Here is a 16808-nt window from a genome sequence, read left to right as displayed (position 1 = left end):
AATATGATTTTCCTGGATAGCAGATAGTAAGCTTGGGGCTTTGGTGTAAACATCAGCAAGGTGAGACAGAGTTCATCAAGCATGGATTCACTGGCTTAGTCCATGGCGTGAGGTTAAGTACAGGGCTGAAGAAGGCTGAGACAGTGAGTTCAGCCAAAGAAGCTTCAAAGAGCGGCTTCATCTGCACCACATAGAGCCAAGCACACAAAATGTGCTCAAAAATGCTAGATGAACGCAAGAGGAAGGCAGAGATACACAATATCTGATATTAATAATTCATTTATCATTGTGCATTTCCAACACTTTCCAGTTATGCTGTCATATTTGATCCCAAACCTTAAAACTGGAACATGTAATAGGGCATATATGACTACCTCCACTATATAGATTTGGAAGTTGCATAGCTCAAAAACTTGACCGTACTGTGTAGTAACCACGTGCTGGATACCGAGGAGAAAAAAAGGAATGGAGATGGTCCTCACTGTCTATGAGATCATAGTCTTGAAAGGGAGGCAGACAGAAAGGCACACAAGAAAAAGCAACCATGACCAGGTAGTATTATCCTGTATTGCAAAGGCTGCTGTAATGGGAGTGTACCAGGAGAAGACGGCCTGTGTGGATGAGGGAAGGAGTCCAAGCATGGGAATGCTTTAGGTGAATATTAAAGGATGAGTAGAAGCAAGAGTAAGAACTCAGGAATCCTCAACCCCAAGCATATGCTGTTTCTTTTTGGGCAGATAAATGCCCAAACTCAAAATACTTTTCTAACTTGTTACTCAAAGAAGTTATTCTCCCAGCTGCAAAAACGAGTAGGTCTACTTTTGGTGTTATGGGCAAAGGCCAGTGCCACATACTGAAATATATATGTGCACAGGTAACATTCTCATGGAAAATTCATGTCAAAACTGGGGACAGAAAGGGCCCTCCAAGGCTGGGCCCCCTTTGTAGCCACAGCCTGCCTTTAGAGCTGCCAATGTGGGCGACAGCCGTTAAAGGTTGATCTCCAGCTGGTGCATTTCTATTTGCTGGGTCTGGGTTGCTGCAGTCTGGGCTAATGAGACAAAGGGATGAATGGTCTGAGGTCTGGAAAGGTGGGAAAAGGGAGGCGGGCAGAGGAGGGGTTGGGTGGCGGGGTGATTGACTAATTGCTTTGTTCTGTGGCAGGAGGCCTTTCAGCAACAACAACAGCTACTGGAAGGCCCATTGCTTAAGTGCTTTTCATCATCATTACCTCCTGTCATTAGCCCCATCAGCTGTTTCCATCAGCTCATTGCTAGTCAGGGGCCATGGCCTGTCACAAACTCGCTCCCGTCGGTCCGCAGCTATCTCTCTCTGCCTTCATCCGGAGCCAGGTTCTGTTCCTCCAAACTGTCTTTTTTTCTGGCCATTGGTGCCCAACCTGTTCCTATGTTTGATGGGTCCATCTGTTAGGGGCCTGTTGATGGAGGTCCTTGCCATTTGCGCTGAGCCTTTTAGATTGAGAGAGGAGGCATGTCTGCTGCTGTCCCGCAGGGATGCGTAGCCCTCCAAGTCAGAGTTTTGACTTGCACCCTGCCCTGTGGCTTGGCCCTGCATCTCTCCCTACATAGGTTCCTCCTAGGCCTTAGTGTCATGAGGACCCAGGGTGGGGTTGCTTTCTCTAGGATCCCAGCAGGAATGGCTCTTTCTCTCTTCAGTCCTAGTGTGCCCAGGCTGTAACGGAACTGACATGGATGATACTGAGAGTTATCATTAAGTGCTGATATGTGCCATGCCTTGTGCTAGGAACTGCAATCATTCAATCGCATCACAGGCTTTTTGGTCAATGATGGGCCATGTATCCAACAGTCGTCCTGTAAGATTATAATCTGGAAAATTCCTTTGGCCTGGTGACATCATAGGTGTCGTAAGGTCACAGAGCACCGCATTACTCATGCGCATGTGGTGATGCTGGTGTAAACCAACCTTCTGAGCTACCAGTCCAATAAAAGTCTAGCACATACAATTATGTACAGTGCATACTACCTGACAATGATAATAGATGACTATGTTGCTGGTTTATGTATTTGTTATGCTATACTTTTTGTCATTATTTTAGAATGTACTCTTTCTACTTGTTAAAAAAGCTAACTGTAAAACAGCTTCAGGCAAAACGTTCAGAAGGTATTCTGGAAGATGGCATTGTCATCATAGGAGATGACAGCTCCATGCCTGTTATAGCCCCTGAAGACCTTCAAGTGGGACAAGAAATGGAGGTGAAAGACAGTGCTCTAGATGATCCTGACCCTGTGCAGGCCTAGGCTAAATTGCTTGTGTCTCAGTTTTGAACAAAAAAGTTTTAAAAGTAAAAAAAAAAAAAAAAAAAAAAAAAAAATTAGAATCGTGAAAAGCATATAGAATAAGAATATAGAGAAAAAAACATTTTTATACAGCTGTACGATATGTGTGTTTTAAGCTAAGTGTTATTACAAGAGTCAAAAGTTAAAAAAATAAATTTATAAAGTAAAAAAGTTACAGTAAGCTAAGGTTAATTTATTATTAAAAGCAGAAGTTTAAAAATCAATTTGGTATGGCCTAAGTGTACAGTGTTTATAAAGCCTACAGTTGTGTACAATTCTCCTGCCTCAGCCTCTCAAGTAGCTGGGACTACAGGCACCTGTCACCACGCCCGGCTAATTTTTTTGTATTTTTAGTAGAGACAGGGTTTCACCGTGTTAACCAGGATGGTCTTGATCTCCTGCCCTCGTGATCCACCCACCTTGGCCTCCCAAAGTGCTGGGATTACAGGTGTGAGCCACTGAACCTGGCCCTGTTTATCTTTTATAAAGTATTTTTACTGTAGCTTTTCTATGTATAGATACACAAATACTTACCCTTGCCTACAATTGCCTACAGTATTCAGTATAATAATTTGCTGGCTGTATAGTTTCATAGCCTAGGAGCAATCAGCTATACCATATAGCCTAGATGTGTGGTAGGCTATACCATTTCGGTTTGTGAAAGTAAACTCTATGTTTTTACAATGACGTAATCACCTAACGATGCATTTCTCAGAGGATCTCCCCATAGTTAAGCGAGGCATGACTGTATATGTATATTTAATCCTCTAACAATGCTGGAGATAACCTTATCTCCATTTTACAGATGAAAAAACTAAGCCTCAGGGAGGCTAAGTAACTTAATTCAGACCACATTAACATGCTCTGGGTTTTTATGAATTCAGAGTTGTAATCAGCCGTCGCCTTGTGTGGCCAATTAGTTTATTCCTTAATTAACCCCGTGGAAGAGTGATGGGAAGGCAGGATTTGGAATCAAACAGAGTAAGTTAAATTTTGCTTTTGGAACTTAATAAGTGATTGCCATTTAGCAAATTACTTAACTTCTTTGGCTCTCAGTTTTCTTATCTGTAAAATGGAGATTTATATCTAGCTTATTACCCTTGTTGAAAGGACTGAATGAGATAATGTATGAAAAATGCCTAGTACAGAGTCCTCAAAGAATGGTAACATTATGTAGGCCACAATTGCTAATAAGAATCACAATTGGGAAATATCACCAGGCTTATAGCAAGTTGTGATATTTGAATATCAGACTGATCAATTCATGTTTCTTCTTGTACTTGTGACCAGTAAGAAAAAAAATGTGTGTATTACAGTAATAAATGGCCTCCAAATCTTACAGGCTTGTTGCAACACAGGTTTATTTCTCCCCCTATGCTACGTGTCTTAGTCTGTTCCAGCTGCTGTAACAAAATACATAAATTGTGTAGCTTATACCCAACAGAAATTTATTCCTTCTAGTTTTGAAGGCCGGGAAGTTTACAATCAAGGCACCAGTGATATAGGTGTCAGATGAGGGCCTGCTTCCCTGTTCATAAGGACGCCTCTCTCTGTGTTCTCACATGGAGGAAGAGGCAAGCTAGCTCTCTCTGGCCTCTTTTATAAAGGCACTCATCCCATCTGTGGGGGTTCTACTCTCATGACATAATCATCTCCCAAAGGCCCCACCTCTTAATACTATCACCTTGGGGATTAGAATTTCAACATATTAATTCTGGGGGGACACATTCTGCCCAGAGCACTCTGTGTCCAAATGTCGAGTGGGTTGGGCCACGTCGCATGGTCATCTCTACTTTAGGACTCAGGCTGAAAGAGCACTTCCTGGCTGGGCTACTGTAGTGGTGACAGAGGGAAAAAGACATGGTGGACCAGAAACTAGCTCTCAGGCCTCTGCTTGGAAGTGACACCTATCACTTCTGCCCATGCTGCATTGGTCACGCAATCCCATGGTCACTCCTGAGTTCAACTCTTGCAGCTCAGTATAAATAACCGTTTCACGTGGAGACACACTGCAGGGAGTTGGAAACTAGAGTATTTAGCACACGCTAAGACAATCTGCCCCAAATTGTAAATGGGGCTGCAGATGATTTTGATAGTCTTGAAATTTACCGAGTTTGGTCTTATGTACTGCTTAGATTTGCCTAAGGATGTTTAGATTTGTTTTTGTCAGTTTTGATGAACTGATTTATTGCCTAAAATAGCAAAATACACTTAGGCCTAGTAAAAACGTTTTTTATTACTGGAACTCCCCTAGGAAAAATAACTTTGTTATGGCATGTTTAGAGATCTCTAACACCAAGGCTTTTTTTCCCTATTAGAATAATTGTTTTTGTAACGTTATTTTTGATAACGTGATATTTCTTAGAAATACAACCATTATTTTATAGTACAAAAGAATGCATTTCTGTATTTTTCAGAAATCTGAGCTGTAATAGCTTTTGATTGTCCCATGTTCCAGAGAAAGGAAGCATCAGAAGACCGCTCCCATAAACTTCATTTTCCCTATTTGAACATTTCCTTGCCCCCATCTCTATTGTAGCATTTATCTTGTTTCTGCTTTATATTTGAGTTATTTATTTACTTATTGATCACAGTCTGCTACTAGAATATCAGTTTCTAGAAGGCACCAGCTATTTCTTTCTGGTCTCTGTGTCCCTTCTGCTACCCGGTCTTGCTTTAAATAAGGTTTCTTGAATTGAACTGGGTGATACACCATGGAATACTATGCAGCCATATAAAAGGATGAGTTCACATCCTTTGTAGGGACATGGATGAAGCTGGAAACCATCATTCTCAGCAAACTATCACAAGGACAAAAAACCAAACACTGCATGTTCTCACTCATAGGTGGGAATTGAACAATGAGAACACTTGGACACAGGAAGGGGAACATCACACACTGGGGCCTGTTGTGGGGTTGGGGGAGGGGGGAGGGGTAGCATTAGGAGATATACCTAATGTAAATGACGAGTTAATGGGTGCAGCACACCAACATGGCACATGGATACATATGTAACAAACCTGCACGTTGTGCACATGTACCCTAGAAATTAAAGTATAATAAAAAAATTTAAAAAATACAAAAAAAACACAAAACAAAACGAAACAAAAAAGAATTACCCTTAAATATAATATAAACGAATAGGCTATCTCCTTCTGCTTCTTCAGTTTAAAAGCTGTAAGAATGTTTTTCCTTCTATAGAAAATAAAGTAAAGCTCTTGCTAAACCGTTTTCCTAAACCATTCCTAGGGATCATAAAGTAGAATCTTGCTAACTATTCCTAAGGATCGAGGGTTTAATTTGTTCCTTCTAAGTACAAAGCTGACTATGCCAGTTGGAAGCTAATTTTTTTTTCTTCCATTCTCACCCCACTAAACATTTGCTTGTGCAGATCACATTTAGAGATGTTCTACCTATTGGGTTTTGTAAGATGGGTGGGAGCTGGCAGGGAGGAGAGTGAGAAGGAGGGAGGTTTGGGGAGAAATGACAGGCAATTGAAAAACAAGGAGAGGCTTGTATACCTTTGTATTTGAAAAAAGCGGGGCTATATGCTGTCCTGATAGAGTCTTTTATATTAAATTGAGGGGAAAAAATTCCTTCTCTGATTTTTCTGGCTGAGACCTAGGGTCAGCACAACAGAGCATGATGTTACCTGGTAGCTGATTCAATATTCAGCTTTTCCCTAAAGACAAGGGAAAAAGACAAAGGCTGGGATAGTTCCATACAAAATGATTCTATTACCCACCTCTAAATGGCAAGACTTGAATAAGGAGAATTCTACTTACTTAGATGATAATGAGTTTTTTACAGCTTGCTTAAGAGTCACTTTGACTGCCTTGTTTACCAAAGCAATGGTTGAAAAATACCACAGAATTCTAAGGACTAAATGAGTGCACACAGGTCTTTTGGGTGCCTAACTAGGGAGCTCGCTTACCTTTGCTCCTTGGGATGCCTGGATGTCCACAGGATTCCAGATTCTCCTCAGGTGTCCAGATTGTATGCCCTATTCACTGGGTAGCCTGGTTCTCTTTGCGCAAGCCTTCATTTTGCTTCCCGCTGTTCATGAACACATATACATTCCACTTTGTATTTTTGGGTTCCTGAGTTACATAAAGTAGACCAGCATTGCTGATGAGCTTTCCCATTATCTAAAATTGTTTTGGCAGCAGGAGGCAGGAAGGAGATAAGAGAGGGGCACAGAAGGGGAGATTTTGCCTGGATCTTCTGCCTTTCCCCACATGGTATTTTTTAGTTTGACAAAAGCCCTTCTACATTCATTTTATTGTGATGGTATGACAGGAAATAACCTTGCCTTGTGATCTGTAGGCCTGAATTCTAGCCTTACTTTTGACTCTTTTAACTCATTTATTAAATATATTTTGAGTGCTTTCTACCCTGTGCAAAGCCCTAGGGGGTACAAAAATGAAAAAGTCATCGTCCTTGCCTTTGAGAGATTCAACACTTAGTGGAGAAGCATGTAAACACAAAAAATGTGATAAAAATACAACACGATAATGTGTGTAAAAAGGTATAGTGTATGGCTTTAGATATTCATCCAATAAACGTGAGCTACTGTTAATATTACTGCTATTATTATTGTGCTAACAGAGGCATGTTCAATATCCTGCAGGATCACTAATGAAAGTTTGGGCCTGGGGTGTTAGGTGGGGATCCAGAGGAAGCCTTCCCGAGAGAAATTGCTTTTGACCAAAGTCTTGAAGGAAGAACCAAAGAGCCATAAGGGAGCAGCTTGGGGTGGGAGGCTGGATGACGGAGGGAGAAGTTAGGGAAAGAATATCCATATGTAGGGGACTATCTGGTCAATTCAGGAATGTATGGGAGTGTGTGTTTGTGTGTGTGTGTGTGTGTGCACGCGCAGTTTGGCTTGGGTAGGGTGCAACAGGGAGGTTGAGTGATGAGAAGTACATGAACGGCCTCAGATGCTGCTTGGGAAATTTAGATTTTATCCTCTAAAATGTAAGACCAAACAGAAAGCACTTCATATATTTCAATGAGATTTTTGCTTCAAGAAGCTAACCGTGCCCCTGGATAATCACATGTCAATGCACAACTGATGCACATCCATTGACCTCAGGTTTTTCATATGTAATGGGCATGATAAGCCATGATCTACTTACCAAGGAAACATTCTACATTCATCAAAGTAAGAAATAGGAAGGTGAAGGTCTTCTTTGTCATGATGTTACCTTAAACATATCCTATCATGCACTTAATTACTTCAAGGCCTTTGCTTAACCACCTACCTTCTCCTTATTCCCCCAATATCACTGCTTCCTACCTTCTTTGAATTTCTTCAAGTTGTCAGCATCTTCTTCTCGGCCCCACTCAAGTTATTTCTGCTCTAAGAAGCCTTCTGCATTCATTCTCTACTGCTTTGTAACAAATGAACACAAACTTCATGGCTTAAAACAACACCCATTCATTTTCTCACAATCTCTGAAGGTCAGGAGTCTGGGCACAGTTTAGGTGGGCTCTTTGTTCAGGATCTCACAAGTCTGAAATCAAGGTGAAATTCAGTCTGCATTCCTTTCTAGAGGTCAGCATCCTTAAGCTTATAGATTTGTTGGCATTATTCAATTCTTTGCAGTTGTAGAATGGAGGTCCTTCCTTTTGCAGTGGCCATCGGCCAGGAGGCTCTCTCTGCTGCTAGAGGCTGCACACCATTTTCTGCCTCATAGCCCTTTCCACAACACAGCAGTTTGTGTCTTCAAGGCCAACAGGAGAGCATAGGCTGCAGCTTGGAATCTCTTTTGCTTCTTCTAGACCAAGCTTGTCCAACCCGTGGTCTGTGGGTCCCAAGCAGCCCAGGACAGTTTTGAATGTGGCCCAACACAAATTCTTAAACTTTCTTAAAACATTATGTGATTTTTTTTTAAAGCTCATCCACTATGTTTAGTGTTAGTGTATTTTATGTGTGGCCCAAGACAATTCTTATTCTTCCAATGTGGCCTAGGGAAGCCAAAAGATTGGACACACCTGCTCTAGACTCTCTTTGCAAAGGACCCACCTGATTAGGTCGGGTCCACCCACACTCAAAGAGAGGGGCTGATACAGGACATGCATGTCATGGGGTGGAAATTTTGGGAGTCACCTCAGAATTCTGCCTACACACCTTTCCTTACTACCTTATAAAAAAGTTGTTCTTCACCTTCTTGGAATTCTTAAAGTTCCTGTGTGGTCTGTTCCCATCCACTCTGTGTAAACACTCAGTTATATACCGCTTCCTATTACATTTGAGCTGTTGCAGGACTAGTCTCTTTGACTTTCAGAACCAAAAAGATGCCTCCTTTTTTTTTTTTTTTTTTTTTTTTTGTGTCTATTTGTGCCCCCACTCAGTGCTGGGAGACTGGAAACTTAAAAGGTACTACTGTTTTTTCTTCACTTTTTGATCTTGTCCTGAACTTTGTTGTGCATATGTTCTTTATTGCCAAGCTAATAACACTCAGAGCAGTGACCTTGCAGTGAAAGAATGCTCGGGGGCCCCAGGAGAACTCGCTGAAATTCCATGCCACACGATATCTCTGTGGAGGCAGTGAGTGCAGTCCTGCAGATTGGAGATACTAAATTTTGGAGCCTCAAGGTAACTGGAGAAACAGCTTTGTTTGTGAACAGGAATAAATTCTCTGCTTAAAAATGAAATCTTAACTTTCAGTTAATGTCTAACAGAAGCTTATAAGCTTGCTCTGATAGGTGATCTACCTTTGAACTCAGTTTCTGTTTCTCCTTTGGAGACCTGGTTTTAAAAGGGGAGTGACTTGGTAAGCTCCAAATCTACCCCCAAACATTTTATCTGTTAGGATAAACCTTCCAAGGAAGGTATAGTGTGTTTGGAAAACAAATGCACAGCAAATGCTGTTTGAGGCGATCCATGTCCACTCAGCTAACTGAGCTTGACAGGTTCTAAGAGATGATAAAGCATATGAACTACTTTCCACACAGAGAGCAGTGCTTAGAGCTTCCCTCTATTAGCACCACCTCTGGCTATTGCATAGCAAAATCACTCAATAACTTTTGATGTTGAGTTTAAACAACAACAACAGAAAAGAGCTCTGTCCCCATTTGTTTTTTTCATGTTTGCTGTAATGGCAGATTGTTAAGACATGGCCATTAAATATATAAGTGCGTGGCCTTGTCCTGGTCAGGTCCGAACCCAACCCACCCACGTTGTATATACAGACTGATGTTTAAAGTTGGGAGCTGGCTGTGTATATCCAGAACAGACAGATGTATTGTGGATATAAAGAAAATGTATACAATAGACTGAATTTCAATGTATACAAGAGAAATATATGCTAGACATGGTTATTGCTTGGAGGAGTAGGGCTGAGAGTCAGAGGACGAAGGACTCCAACCTTCTAAAGCCTCATTACTGAGCTATTCTGACAGGCAGAAAATATCTGGTGACTAAAAATCCATCAACAATTCCTCCTAAACTTAATGGTTTTATTATCTCCTCATAGTCGCTTACAAGAATCCAGAAAATCTAGGACAGCTTGTGACCCATTCTGGCTGGTCATAGTTGTAATGCTTACTTAGTTCAGAACCCCAGACAAAGGCATGGGATTGTGCATGCAGAGCAAATGTGATGATGGCCTGATTGTCTAGGGAGGATGTACCATTGCTCTCCTCATGAAGATTTTATTAGAATTCATAGGAAATCAGAACTGAAAGCAATCCTAGAGATTGTCTTACCAAATCTCTCATTTGCAAATGAGAGAACAACTGAGATTTGGATAAGGTAAAAATAGCTTGTATAAGGTCAAACCATCAGGTGGTAGCTAAGAATGGCCTGGGGCTTGCTCAGCTCCTCTGATTCCTTGTTCATATTAAATATTCTTCCATAATCACGGACACAGAAAAGATTTTAGAACCTTCACTCTCAGACTTCAGAACACTCACTGTTTATTGAGTGGCCATTGGTTGTGGGGCTATGTACTTGGCATGTAGAAAGTAACTAAAAACAAAAGTCTTTTCCTCCACACGAAGAGGCAATTTTCACAGATTTTTAAGGAAGTTTCTCCTACTCCTTGGTGTTACCAGAAACTCTGCCATAAGTGCTCCATTCTTTAGCTTAAGACTTAGGTATCTATTATGATGCAATTATCTTCAAAAGAGGCATCCCCTTCCACCTACCCATGGACTGTCAGGATGAATAATTTCACCATAGCCCCTCCTGATGAGGAAGAAGAGAAAGGCCTAAGAGAGCTAGAGTGAGAAGAAAGGCCCTTAGAAGAAGGCTAGTGTGAGGATAGGGCTGAAAAACAAATTTCAATGAATCATAGTCGTTTCAGGGTCAGCCTGATAGTGAAAATAGTAGAAAACCCATAATGTATTATGTAGATTTCCCTAAGGTGCAAGAGTAGGAAGAAAGGAGAGTGGCTATAGTCAATTCCAAAAATAGTCACAGTTCTCCACCTGTGAATTTGGGCTGTTTTTGTGACTTGCTTTAGGTAATTGAATGTGGCAGGAGTGCTGTCATACTGGTTTTCAGTTCAAGCCTGGAGAGGCTCTACATTCTTCTTCTTTCTCTTGGGATGCCTATCACCCGCTGCCCTGTGAATAAGCCCAGGCTCGCCAGCTGGAGGATGAAAGACCATGTGGAGCAGAGATGAGCCATGCCAGTGGAAACTTCTTAGACCACCCACTCTCTTGTCACCTGTTATAGGCTGAATTGTGGCACCCTCAACCTCTAGTTCATACATTGAAATCCTAATCCCTAGAACTTTAGGATGTAATTATATTTGGAGATGAGGCCTTTAAAGAGGTAATTAAGTTAAAATAGGGTGTGTAAATTGGACTCCAATTCAATATGAATAGTATCCTTATAAGAAGAGATTTGGACACAAACATATGCAGTCACAGAGAAAAGAACATCGTGAAGACAGAGGGAAAAATGACAATCTACAAGCCAAGGAGAGATGCCTTAGAAGAAATCAACCCTGCTAATACCTTGATCTTGGACTTCCTTCCAGTCTCCAGGAAATAAGTTTCAGTTTTTTTTAAGCACCCAGTCTGAGGTACTTTATTATGACAGCCCGAGCAAGCAAATATACCACCCAGCGATTAACTATAGATGCACAAGCAAGTTTTGCCAAGATCAGCTGAGCCTGGCTCAGATTAGCAGAACCACTCAACTGATCCCAGCCCAAATTACCAACCCATTGATTGTGATATAAATAAACCATTGCTCTTTTAAGTCTTTAAGTTTTGGAATCGTTTTTTACATGGCAATAGATAACTGATACAGTGGTTAAAGACTCATCAGACATCCCACTGCAAATGCGTGAATGTTGATTTCGCATGCAGAATTCACAGCATTCCCCACTGGTCCTTGTGGCGGGGGGAGGGTATAGAACAGAGTTTATTTTGTATTGATGAGACCCACGGGTCTTCCATTCCCAACTCTAACACCATCAGCAAGAAGAACTGAGTTACTGATGCTGCTCTACTTGTTCTCTATCCTTTCTAAATTGTGCCCACTCTCAACTGGTATAACAAACTTCCCAACGGGGAGTCAGACAACTTATTTAAGTGAGTGCCAGGGCAACCATCAGAGGCCAGGTTATCATCCGTTAGGACCATAGGAAGAGCAGTCCAACATGGTGGTGCAGGAAAGAAAGGCCACACATATTGGTACTAAATGCCTCTAGGTTAAATTTCTAGGTCTGCCAACTTATATGTCTTGGGGGATACTCTTCAAGGTGATGTTTCTTATGTATACAATGATGTGGATAGTAATATGTTCTTCCAGAATTTGTGTTCCACATGTCAAGTTCACACAATTGCAAATAGCCCAGCATTCTGAACATACTAGGCAGTCTATAAATATTAGTTGCCTAACAGTATTGGGAGGCTACGATTCACTTATTTGCTAATGTTTGATTAGTGCTAACAAGTGCCAGGCACTATTTCAGGCTCTAATAAGACAGTGGGTGAGCCAGATAGATAATGTCCCTGCTCTCCTGGAGATGACATTCCATTGGGGATATTAAGGGGTTAGAAACTATCTATCTATCATCTATCTATTTATCTATCTATCTATCTCTCTCTCTATCTATCTATCTATCATCTATCATCTATCTATCTATCATCTATCTATCTATCATCTATCTATCTATCTATCATCTATCTATCATCTATCTATCTATCTATCTATCTATCTATCTATCTATCTAATCATCTATCTCTCCTATCTCCATCTATCTCTACCAATCTATCATCTATTTATCAATTGTGGGGTACTTACAAAGTAGTGAGGCTCTGCTCCCATCCAGTTACCTGTAATCAGAACAGTGTTTCTTGTATGTGTTTTAGATAATGGGCTTCCGAGTAAGGAATGATTTGAAGAAAGGGTTATCTAGTTGGAAAAAAAAGAATTTGTAAACTACTCCATTGGTACATCTGCCATCAGGGAACTCCATATTTTTCCTCATGTAAATGATTTTACAAGTTAACTCAAGCTTACTACTTTAATTTGACAATGTTATAAAAATATATAGCATATAAAAAGGGAATTTTAAAAATATGGCACACTTCTCTTTCTTAAATAGAGTATGTTAAGCACAGAGTCTGTTGAACAGAATGCACACTTTTCTGGATGTTTCCAAATTCTCAACCTCTCCGAAGCATTTGACAACACTGACATCCTGCTCTTTGAAATTTTCCTAGGCGTTCACAACACTGAATTATATTTTTTTTTATACTTTTGGGACTACTTTCTTCTCAGTTTCCTTAACCAATTCCTGTTTCTCTTCCTACCCCTTAAATGTCACTGAAATTCTTCTTTTGTTGTCTCCATTCTCTATGTAGAGTCAGCAATCTTCTTCTTGCAGATGGAAGATGACTCCTGATTTCATATATCTAAACGCATTTTCTTTCCATGGGGAATAAAACATTTTAGCTTCTTTTGGGGTAGGCATGGCTACTGCAAGGTCCCAGGGGCAAAATACCACAAGTCTAAATCTTGACTCCTATGTCTCTTAAAAGCATCTCCTACTCTTACCTTCCTTAGCCATGGTGTGGTGCTATCTGTCTGCCAAGCATCCTATATGGAACCTCAGGGTATTCAGCATCTAATCCTGCCTTTTCATGCCTAGCCTACAAGTGGTTCTTAAGATCTATTGATTGAGTTCTACAAATTCTGACTTCTTTTTATGATCCTAGTTCAGGACCTCATTTTCTCTCAACTGGACTGTTGAAATTGTTTTCAAACTGATCTCCTTACCTTTATTATCTGGCCTTCACAACTATTTATGTATTTCTTTAAAAGTACTTTAAAGAAGAGCTTTGATTGTATCACTTGCTATTGGAAAATCTTTATGGCTTCCCACTGAATATAAAATAAATTCCAGATTTCTGAGTATGTCACCATCCCTGACCTGACTCCAGCTTGCCTCTCCACATTATTCTCTATACAACTTTGACTTTGAATGTTCCTTGTACTTAAAACATTTGTTTTTTGCTTATATTTATGTTTATTCTCACCTTTTTCCATTTGTCTAAATTCTACCTACCTCTCTATTAAGGTACAATTTTAGGTATTTTCTTAGGGAGAAATGAATAAACATTGATTTGCCTATAAGCCACAGATGGAGAGAAAGTATTCACACTACGCATACTTGACAAATGACTTGTTTTTATCCAGAAGAACTATTACAATTAAATAACAAGAGAATCCCATTACTGAATATACACCCAAAGGAATAGAAATCTTTCTATTATAAAGATACATGCATGTGCATGTTCATTGCAACACTATTCACAATAGAAAAGACATGGAATCAACCTAAATGCCCATCAATGATAGACTGAATAAAGAAAATGTGGTACATATACACCATGGAATACTACACAGCCATAAAAAGGAATGAGATCATGTCCTTTGTGGGGACATGGATGGAGCTGGAAACCATTATCTTCAGCAAACTAACACAGAAAGAGAAGATCAAATACTGCATGTTCTCACTTATAACTGGGAGCTGAGTCATGAGAACACATGGACACATGGTGGGGAACAACACACACTGGGGCCTGTTGGAGGGTCAGGAGTAGGAGGAGGGAAAGCATCAGAAAGAATAGCTAATGGATGCTGGGTTTAATGCCTAGGTGAAGGGATGATCTGTGCAGCTATTCACCATGGCACACATTTAACTATGTAACAAACCTGCACATCCTGCACATGTACTCCTGCACTTAAAATAAAAATTGGAAATTAAAAAATGATCAAAAATTTTATTCACAAAAATATGTGTAAATGGCCAATAGGCACATCAAAATATGCTCAGCAGCATGGAAACGGCAACACAATGTGTATCATATATTAAGTCAATTAGCTAAAATTAAATCTGACAATCCCAGGTGTTGACGAGGTTGTGGAGCAACTTGAACTCTCATATGTTTCTGATGGGAATGTCAAATGATCCAATAACTTTAGAAAACAGTTTGGCAGTTTTTCATTAAATTAAACATATACTTAACACAGGACCCAATAATTTCACTCTGAGGTATTTACTCAAAAGAAGTAAAAATATGTTCTTACTAAGATTCATACCTGGATATTCTCAACAACTTTATTTATAGTAGCCCCAAACGGGGAACGATGGAAACGTTCATCAAGTGGTAATAGGGTTTACCTGTGTTCCCACCCAAATCTCATCCTGAATTGTAGTTCCCATAATCCCCACCTGTCGTGGGAAGGACCAGGTGGAGATAATTGAATCATGGGGGCGGTTTCTTCCATCCTGTTCTCATGATACTGAGTTAGTTCTCACGAGATCTGATGGTTTTATTAGGGGCTTCCCCCTTTGCTGACCATTCTTTTCCTTTCTGCCACCATACGAAGAAGGATGTGCTTGCTTCTGCTTCTGCCATGATTGTAAGTTTCCTGAAGCCTCCCCAGCCCTGCAGAACTGTAAGTCAATTAAATTCTTTCCTTTATAAATTACCCAATCTCAGGTAAGTCCTTATAGCAGGTAGAGAACAGACTAATACAAGGGTGAATGGATAAAACAATTATAATATATTTAAGCAATAGAATTCTACTCAATATTAAGAAGAAATGAACTACTGATATACACAATAGCATTGACGAATTTTTTTCTTTTGTTTTTGAGATGGAGTCTCGCTCTGTCATCCAGTCTGTAGTGCAGTGGCACAATCTTGGCTCACTGCAACCTCCGCCTCCCAGGTTCAGGTGATTCTCTTGCTTCAGCCTCCCAAGTAGCTGGGATTACAGGCGGGGACCACCATGCCTGGCTGATTTTTGTATTTTTAGTAGAGACGGGGGTTTCACCATGTTGGCCAGGCTGGTCTCGAACTCCTGACCTCAGGTGACCTGCCACAGGCATGAGCCACCTCACCCAGCCTCACTGATGAATCTTAAAATATGTTAACAAAAAGAGACACAAAAGACACATATGGTATGATTTTATGTATATGAAATGCTAGAGCTGTCGAAACTAATATATCCTGAGAGAAAACTGATCAGTGGTTACCTGGGTCTGGGAGTGGCAGGGACTACCTTTCAATGGCACATGAGGGAAGTTTTGGGACTGATGGAATTCTTTTATATCTTTTTTGAGGGTTGTAAATATACCAGAGTATACATTTGTCAAAGCTAACTGAACTGCACACTTAAAATCGGTACATTTTGTTATATGTAAATTATACCACAATAAAACTGATTAATAAGTAAAAGAATATTATTTTTGATTTCTGGTACTTACCTATAAGAAGACTTTTCAGGCCCTCACTCAGACACTACTTGCTTTATTTTAGATAAATTTTAAAATATATTACATAATTTCCTAGCCCAGATGGAATATATTGCTAATGGCAGCAACTCTTAAGCCAGACTGCCTGGATTGAGGGCTCTGTAACTTAATGATTTTGGGGAAATTGTTTAACTTCCCTATCCCCCAGTTTTCTCAGCTGCTAAATGTGGGGATAACAATACTATCTGCTTCATTGTGTTGTCACAAAGATTAATATATGTGAAATACTTAATGCAATGTTTGGTGTATAGTAAGCGCTATATGCATCTTTTTCCTTCCGTGGAGTACCCTTTTCAAAATGTTTGTCATATTCTGAGTTGAATTTGAGCTACTTGTTTTTATGTGCTGTTGCCATTTGATTGTAAGCTGCTTGAAAGCAAGGGACGTGTTTTGTTCTTAATGTCTCCTAAAGAATCAACCATGGCATAGCATTTAGGATAGTTGGTTGAATTTTTATTCCACTATTAGAATGTGTCCAAATATTGAGATACTACTAGAATTAGTAAACTGTGTCTATGGCACACAAACACTTATTTAATTTTCAAAACAACCTGACAAGATAGACATTATTATTAATTCAATTTCAGAAATGAGAATTCTCATTTCTTGATCAGAGAGGTTAAGTGACTTACCCAGAGCCATGTGGCTAGGCAGGGAGACTAGATTTTTTTTTTTTTTTTTAAAGATAGGATCTTG

At 40.1% G+C, this 16808-nt stretch overlaps 1 long non-coding RNA gene across 1 annotated transcript in view; it reads left to right on the top strand.

The window, feature by feature from the left end:
* LOC129458514 (uncharacterized) overlaps positions 1–15284 on the top strand; it is a 113807-nt gene extending 98523 nt beyond the window's left edge. Inside the window, exon 5 of the long non-coding RNA XR_008649646.2 lies at positions 15182–15284. This is a non-coding gene — a long non-coding RNA (uncharacterized lncRNA). The remainder of the gene's footprint in view (positions 1–15181) is intronic.
* The last annotated feature ends 1524 nt before the right edge of the window (positions 15285–16808 follow it).

The sequence above is a fragment of the Symphalangus syndactylus genome, chromosome 19, assembly GCF_028878055.3.
Source record: "Symphalangus syndactylus isolate Jambi chromosome 19, NHGRI_mSymSyn1-v2.1_pri, whole genome shotgun sequence".
NCBI classification, from domain to species: Eukaryota; Metazoa; Chordata; class Mammalia; order Primates; family Hylobatidae; genus Symphalangus; species Symphalangus syndactylus.
This window is presented reverse-complemented; position numbering and strand designations above follow the sequence as displayed.